Genomic DNA, 8,459 nt, shown 5'->3' on the forward strand with positions numbered 1-8,459 from the left:
ACCTGCTCTGGCTCCCCACCAACAGAAGACACCAGAAAGAAAGGAGAGACTGCTTTGCATGAGCCAGACAGGAAGAGCCGGTGCCGACCGCCTCTCACAGCCGGGCCCCTCCGGCTGACCCACACCTCCACCAAACACCTCTGGCCACAGGGAGCTGCTGGTATGGGAGGCAGGCCTGGCCTCACCAGCAGTTCTAATTACAAAGATTCCCTTCAGGGGGGGCCCGGCCGCTGTGGGTCACGACCAGGGGTCCCAGGCCCGCTCGCTTGAGCAGGACCCAATAATCCCGGTCTCTCCGGCATTTGACAGCCTCGGAACACACCACAAGTTACTTCTTTCCCTTCTCCAGATAAAGTCATCAGATCCCGAGATGCCGTCCAGGCCGCCCCTAACTCAGACTCCTGCTGGGGACCTGCTCATGGATGTCTGTGACCCTCTCGACTTGTGGTCCCCAATCCTGCACACACCATCCTGGATGTGGTGGGTGAGTGTCGAGGGCCAAGGGGCAATTTCCTCCATGATCAGGATAATCTCAAAGAAGTGTTTTCCTTTAGCAAGTGTATCAGCCTGTCGGGGTTAATGAGCTTATGTCAGTGTGAGCTCAACTAAAACCCAACGCGTACACACATCCGAATTTCTGTGAAGGTAGGCACCCCCAAAACTGAAACTATGAAATCAATGTTTTTAAGCCTAAACACAAAACATTACTTCTATTAAATTTTATTTTGTGCATTTTGGCCAGTATATCCAGGCTGCTAAAGTATTCTGAATTTTGATTCAGTGATGCAATGTGCTAGGTTACTCCAGCTTTGTGCCACGACTACTCTTTATAGGTAAGCCTCCTATGTCTGTCTTTGGGAGGTCATTGTGGGTTTTGTCTTTATTTTGTGAGTTGTAGATTTTGTTAACTCTTATATGTAAGTGATTAATTGGTGTCTCAAACCGAGGCCCTACATAAGCCTGTTACTCTTAACTGCACACGTGATAACACAGTGGCTAAGAAAACAGACTTTGAGAGCCCTGGCTGGGTACTCACATGGCTAGACCATCGTCATGATACGCCAAGGTTGCAGGTTCGATCCCCGTCAGGGCACATACAAGAATCAACCAATGAATTCATGAATAGGTGGAACAAAAAATGGATAGGAGCTTTTAAAGCAAAATAAAATTAAAACACTAAGAAAAATGGAAGCTCTTAGAGGTGTGATTAGAGTAAACATAGCCTAAGTTAGTCTTGGTCCAGAAGCCTTCCTTGGTCATGGCTGTTTCCCCAGCACCTGGACAAGTGCCTGGCACAGTGCGTAACTCAAGAATTATGAGTTGATGAATGACTAACCTGCAAAACCATGTCATTGTTAAGTCAAACGTGATTGTTAACATTATAAAGTAAACACGAAAAGGATAAAAATTGGATGCAGAACTTTACTGTAAAGAAGGAATGAAGTACTCCTGGGCCCGGCTGCTCTCCAGGGGCCGTATTAGCAGGCACACCGGTGAACTGTGAGATCACAGCCGCGGGCTGGCTGCAGTCCTGGGGTCCTTGCAGGAGCCGAGGGGGAGGTGGGACAAAGACCTGCCCCCCAGGGAAACCCACACCCCAGCCCCTGCCAGGAGCCTGGAGTGGGGAGGGCACAAGCCCCAGCAAATCCCCAGGGGTGTACTTTTAAAGAACAAGAGAGGGGTTGGAATGCCCCAGCCCGTGAAGGCGCCCAGGCAGGCAGCCAGCGTACCGGGGGCCTGACAAGCCAGGGCCCATCGAACGAAGCAAATTCAAGAGTGACTCACATTTCCACTCTCCTGGCCAGTTCTGTTGCCAGACACAAGGGTGTTCCACTCCCACACTCACTCCGTCCTGCCCTGACCAGATAATCCCCCAGCTCCAGCTTGGAGAAACAACATGATTGGAACTCGATTGCAGTTTCATGCGAGCATCAGAAATCCTTCCCTCCCAAGGAAGGCTGGGCATGCCAGCACTGTCTCGCCTCAGTGTACTGCGGTCCCTCCTCTCTGGGAACTGCCTCCAGTCTTCTTGACCAATCACTCCCAGGGAGCAAGCTGTCCGCTGGAGCAAGGACTGCTAGTAGCATCGAGTCATCAAAGCCAAACCTGTCACCCAAATGAGATTAATACCATTGTGTGGGTTAAAAAAAAACCAAACGAAAGACAACACTATGGAATACTGAGACGGGTATCCATTGTTTTATAAATTGGTTTGCATGGTGATTAATTCCCTAGAAATACTTCTAGAAAAGCCTGGTGTGTGAGGACAGAATGACTACAACATAAGGGTGGATTTCTCCCCTCTTATTTAATTGTGTCAGTCAGATACTTTGCGGCTCACCTCCTATCTGACCTAGAACTCTTGGGTTTTCCTTGACTTACAGCGGACTTTTCCTGCTCATAGCCGTCGCCTGCATGTGTCAGATCCACAGCGAGGCCTGGGGGTTAAGTGTAGAAGCCAAAGGACCTGGGTTTGAGGAACCAGCTCAGGGGCCAACAGGGAGGTGCATAGCGGAGTGAACAGCCCTGGGGCGAGGAAATACTCCTCAGCACCACTTCAAAGGGCCCAGGTGAGGTCACTGTGATGCTATTTTGGTCTCACTCTCAGGGCTCTTCATCTCAGCACCTCAAAGCACTTTATGCACATCACTCACCAGCTTGGGGGGCAGGGGTGGAGTTGGGAAGAAGGTTCTAATAACCACCCTGTTTGGCACTAAGATAAAGAGCGAACCCCTGCCCCCACTCCACCCACAAACCGGGCCACACAGCTCGCTCGGTGCCAGAAAGAGATCACAGGACCCTGGGTGCCCCCTCTCCCCTCCCCATCCCACCCTGGCACTCCCGCGAATGCTGAGCTAAAGACCGACGGCCAGCCAGCCAACCCAGGGTCTGGGACAGTGCACAGTGCTTTGCTCTTGTCCCCACGAAGGCATCACAACCTAGGAAAGTCTTGTTTCAAAGCCTCTCACTCTGACGGGGAGCAGGGCTGAGCTGCATGCACCAGAGGAGGGAAAGGAGGCGAGAGTCAGAGCCCAGTGGCCTTGTGGTCCGTCTGAGTTCTCGGTTTGCCAGTGGGAGACGCCAGGCTGCGGTCCCTCTGCACATACAGTCTCCGTGTGAGCACCTGGCTGCCCTGCGTCCTGTGCAGGGGCTGGAAGCCTGGAGGCCAGCGTTCCTACAGACCCTACCACTGACGGTACCACCACATCCGCAAGGACATCAGCGCTGACTCTTGTCAAATCTCTCCCCAAGACAAGCTCCTGCTCCTCAGCACAGACACTCCCCAAGGCTCGGCCTGTGGTCCATTCCTCTCCCCACACCTTTGAGTGCCGTCTAACTATTAGTAACTGTTATCAGTATTTGCAAAACACTGTGCAGCACACAACGTACTTCATAAACATCATCTCATTTGACCTTGTGCGTGATGGTTAGAGGTAGGAATTGCTCCTCTCCACACTTCAGGGAGAGCATGAACTCAGGAACTAAAGGGCCCAGGTTCAAATTCTGGCTCCACTGCTTACAGGCTCTGGACCTTGACACATTACTCAGCCTCTCTGGGCGTCAGCTTCGCACTTGTAAATGGAGGGAATATTCCTCTCAGAGAACATTCCTCATAGGGTTGGTGGAAGGAATCAATGAGTTAATATTTGCACAAGTGTTTGTTAAATAATAAAACGGAGAAACTGAGGCTCAGAAAGGTTGAGTGCCTGGTTTGAGAGAACAGTTAGTAGTAGTTCCACTATTTGGTCCTTTGGCCTTAGACCGCCATGCGCCTTCAGTCCACCCACCCCCAGAGCAGGTGAGACTCCGTGCTGTGGCCTCCTCCACACTCTCACCGCCAACCCCTTCATGTGCCTTCCGCTCCCGCCAGCGGTGCTGTGTGCTCCCATCTCTACTTTGCTTCGCTCCTGCCTGTCCTCTCCCTGCTTGTAGAATGGATGAAGATGACGTAAGTCTAACTGTTGGTCTAATAACTTCATGGAAGGAGAGAAAGAAACAAACCAACAAATGGGTGGGGGAGGGGAGATAGAGGAGAGGCTTGAGAATAACTCAAAATATACCAAGTCACACGCTGGACTTGAGTTCTTGGATATGCCACTAAAGAAAAAATAGATAAATGGCACTTCATGAAAATTTAAAAATTTTGTGCATCAAAAGATACTATTGACAGAGTAAAACGGCAACTCACAGAATGGGAGAAAATATTAGCAAATCAGATGTCCAATTAGGAATTAATATTCAGAATATATCAAGAACTAAAACTCAACAACAAAACAACAACAAGCCATGGCTGATAAGCACATGAAAAGATGCTCAAGGTCACTAATCATTAGGAAAAGCAAATCAAAATTACAAGATACCACCTCACAGACATTAGGATGGCAACTATGAAAAAAAAAGAAAAGAAAAGAAAGAAGAAGAAAACAGAAAATGACAAGTATTGGTGAGAATGTGGAGAAATTGGAACTTTTGTGCACTGTTGGTGGGAATGTAAAATGGAGCAGCCAATGTAGAAAACAGATGGTCATTCCTATAAAATTAAACAGAATTACCATCTGATTCAGCAGTTCAATTTCTGGTATATACCCTAAATAACTGAAAGCAAGGTCTTGAAGACATATTGTACCCCCACGTTCATAGCATTATTCACAACAGCTAAAATGTGGAAGCAACCCAAGTGTCCATCAACCAATGACCGGATTGGCCAAATGTGATCCATCCATATGACGGAATACTATTCAGCCTTAAAAAGGAAAGGGATTCAGACACATGCTGCAACATGGATGAATCCTGAGGACATGATGCTGAGTGACATAAGCCAGCCCCCAAAACACAAATGCTGTACGATTCCACTTATCATGAGGCACTCAGAATAGCCAATAGCATAGAGAAAGCAGAATGGCTGCCTGGCTGGGGGGAGAAGGGAATGGGGAGCTATTTTTCAGTTTTGCAAGACGAAACGAGTCCTGGACACGGATGGTGGGGATGGTTGCGCTATATGAAATGTACCAAGATCCACTGAACTGCGCACTTAAAAATGGCCAAAATGCTACATTTTATGTTATATGTATTTTACCATAATTTAAAACATTGAAAAAAAAGTCCCAGGGTACCTGCTCTCTAACTTCTCTCCCCCACAGGGTTTGGGGGGCCATGAGATGAAGGCAGGGTGATCCTCACAGCTGCTCACCCACAGACAGAGATGAATCATAGAAAGCCCCTAGAGCAGTGGTTCTCAACCTGTGGGTAGCGACCCCTTTGGCGGTCGAACGACCCTTTCACAGCGGTCGCCTAAGACCATCCTGCATATCAGATATTTACATGACGATTCATAACAGTAGCAACATTACAGTTATGAAGTAGCAACGAAAATAATTTTATGGTTGGGTCACATGAGGAACTGTATTTAAAGGACCAGAAGGTTGAGAACCACTGCCCTTAGAGAAACCCCTGCTGGAACAGGTAGGATGCTCAGGCCGTGTCGGGCACGGATCATTCCTCGCGAGGGACTAGTCCACGGCTGAGCCCCTGGATACAGCTCGTAAGGGGGCTGCACCCTCCTGGATCACATACTGAACCCAAACCCAACTCTCTGTTCACCAAACGCCTCTGCTGGAGCGCTTCCTGTGCGCGCTGGGGAGTGAGAGGAACACTCAATCCTGAGCCAAGCTGGACTCGGAGCCACGGACTGTCAGCTGAATTTCTTCACAGGGCCACTGGCCGCTCTCCCAGGCGTCCACCAGCAGCACTGAGAGCTGCCGTCATCGCCCTCCTGTTTCCCGGTCCACACGGACAGGGGAGGGTCCCCGCGAGCCTCCAGAAACTCCACAAACAGCAGCTGACGTCATGGTGAGGCCAAGTCACCCGGGCAGAGTCCCGGCCCGAGAGAAAGCTTCCGGAAAGAGTTAAGCCAGTGATGGCTTGACCACAGCGCGAGGGGGCGGCTTCAGCCATCGAAGGAGGAGCAAGACCTCACTATGGAAACACCTCCCAGGCACGGGCACCGTCTGGACCTGGTGGCTGCCTGGGCCGGAGAGGAGCGGAACCGCCAGCTCCTCCCGAGGAGGCTCAGCAAAGCCTCCAGCGCTGGCCCGTGGCCATGCTGCCGGGATCTGGGATCCCCACAGATCCCGAAGGCGGAGCTGGGTCAGCCCAGGCCAGAGCTGCCCGGGCGCTTCCCAGTCTACCTGCTGCTGCTGCCAGCGCCAGGCGCTGATTCCCGGGCAGCTGGACCGAGGGCGTGGCGCGGAGCCCCTGCTCTGGCAGCAGCCAAGGCCAAGGCCACACCGGAGTTCCTGACCGGCCCAGCCCGCAGCTGCTCAGCACGGCACTCAGATGTCACTGGTGCACAAGCCTAAGGTGTCCAAACCCGACTTCCAATCGTTGGCCTCTCAGACCTCCTCCTTCCACCTCTTCTCCATCTCATTCACATGCTGCCCCGTCGCTCCCGCTGCTCACACCCTCAACACTGGGGCCTCCTGAGGCCTCTCTTCCTCTCACAGCCCATCACTGGCCCCTCAGCCAACCTGCTGGCTGTACTATTGAAATGTATCTAGAATTCAACTGTGTCTCACTGTCTCCACCACCGCCATCCTGGTCCAGGCTACACGATGTCTCCCTGGATTAAAACAGCTTCCTCATTATCCTTTCCTTCGCTTGTTGTCATTTAGCATTTTCTCCAGAGGAAGGGACATGACAGGCAGGTGGACTCACACAGCCGGGGGAAGGTGGCGATCGCCGGCGTCAGCCATGCCCAAGCCTCTGACCTCCCTGTGCCGCTCCTGTGCATAACATCTAGTTCAAGGTCCCCCTTAAAGGCAAAATTCTGAAGACCCCGTTCTGGAACCTTCCACCCCCGGGATGACCCTGAATACCACTTCCTAGCCACCGTTTTCCTTTTCTATTTTAGTTATCCTTTCAGACGCGCCTGTTCTAGCACGAGTTTTACTCCAGGTGAAGATGCTTTCCCCTCCAGATGGCTTAGAAATTCTTCCTCGGTGTCCCTGTCGATCTCCCAACAGCACTTGGTATGTAGAGAAATGAATATTTTATATCCCCCTGCTCATTAATATCTATTAGATCTGATATTCAATAGAGAGAACATTTTTTTAAATGTGTGATCATATTCATGACTCCCCAACATTTGAAACCTAAGAGAGACCTTGAGAAGTAATTCATTCGAGTCGTGCTATTTTGCAGATGAAACTGAAGCCCAAGAGGGGAGGGAGTTACTTACAGCCATGCACCTAATTACTGACAGAGCCCAGATTTCCTGATTCCATCACCACATCTCTGCCCTCACTTGGCCATCCCCAGGGCTGGGAGGGAGTGCGCACGGCAGGTAAGAAAAGGACCCCTCTAGAAGATAGTCTCAGTCAAAGTTTATAACAAGTGCTGATCTCTGCTGTGGGCAAGGTTGCCAAGGACCTCCTAGCCGAATCCAGCCGCCTTTCCTTGAGCTCTCCGTAGCAGGGGCGCCTTCGACTGCTTCCGTTTCTGCCTGCGACTCCCTCTCACCTGGGCTCCCCGACCCTGCTCTCTCCTGTGGCTCCCTCCTTCGCTCCTGACCAGCCCCATTTACCTGTAATCATCCTGCCCTGTACGTGTTACTGTCTCCCTCCTGGGGCACTCCCTCCTTTCTCATGGAGGAAACGAACCCTCTGCTCCTCTACATCCCCTCCCTTGCTCTGGTAGGTGCCCTGAGCTTCCTCGGTAGAGCCCCTCTTTCCATAGTGTGAGTTCCTGTGCCTTCATGGATGTGACACACGACTTAGCGCCTTGTCAATCATATCCCAACTCCCACCACCCAATCAGCTTATGAGACATAAGGAGACTGTTGCGGGGATAGATGGGAGAAAGACAGCTTCCTGGGGGACAGCCTGAGACAGAGGAGGTAAGAAAAGGAGACCCGATGAAATGATCTCAACCTGGACCCCTGCCTGAAGCCAAACAGACTCCTGAGCAGCTCAGCGCATGAGCCAGGAGCTTCCCTTTCTGCTCAAGTCAATTTCAACTGGATTTCGTATCTTTTGCAAAAAAGAAAAGAATCCTATTTCCACTGCGTAACGTACATGACTGTCTAACCACTATGCATATATGCACACACCCAAAACGAATACAAAATAATAGCAAATGTAAACTGTAACTGAAAATAGAGACGGATTTGATATCGCATCTCTCTCTCTCTTTAAGCTCCCTCTCTGTCCCCACTTAAACAAAGATGATTCCAAAATCTCCACCAATAACCTAGACCCGTGGCCGGCAAACTGCGGCTCGCGAGCCACATGCGGCTCTTTGGCCCCTTGAGTGTGGCTCTTCCTAAGCCTTAGGAGTTCCCTAATTAAGTTAATAACAATGTACCTACCTATATAGTTTAAGTTTAAAAAATTTGGCTCTCAAAAGAAATTTCAGTCGTTGTACTGTGATATTTGGCTCTGTTGACTAATGAGTTTGCCGGC

The 8,459-nt window shown here is 50.6% G+C and overlaps 1 protein-coding gene across 2 annotated transcripts in view; it reads right to left on the minus strand.

Annotated features, from left to right (window-relative positions):
- GPR161 (G protein-coupled receptor 161) overlaps positions 1 to 8,459 on the minus strand; it is a 39,019-nt gene that overhangs the window by 24,811 nt on the left and 5,749 nt on the right. The window lies entirely within an intron of this gene.

This window comes from Myotis lucifugus, unplaced genomic scaffold, assembly GCF_000147115.1.
Source record: "Myotis lucifugus unplaced genomic scaffold, Myoluc2.0 scaffold_279, whole genome shotgun sequence".
Classification (NCBI taxonomy): Eukaryota; Metazoa; Chordata; class Mammalia; order Chiroptera; family Vespertilionidae; genus Myotis; species Myotis lucifugus.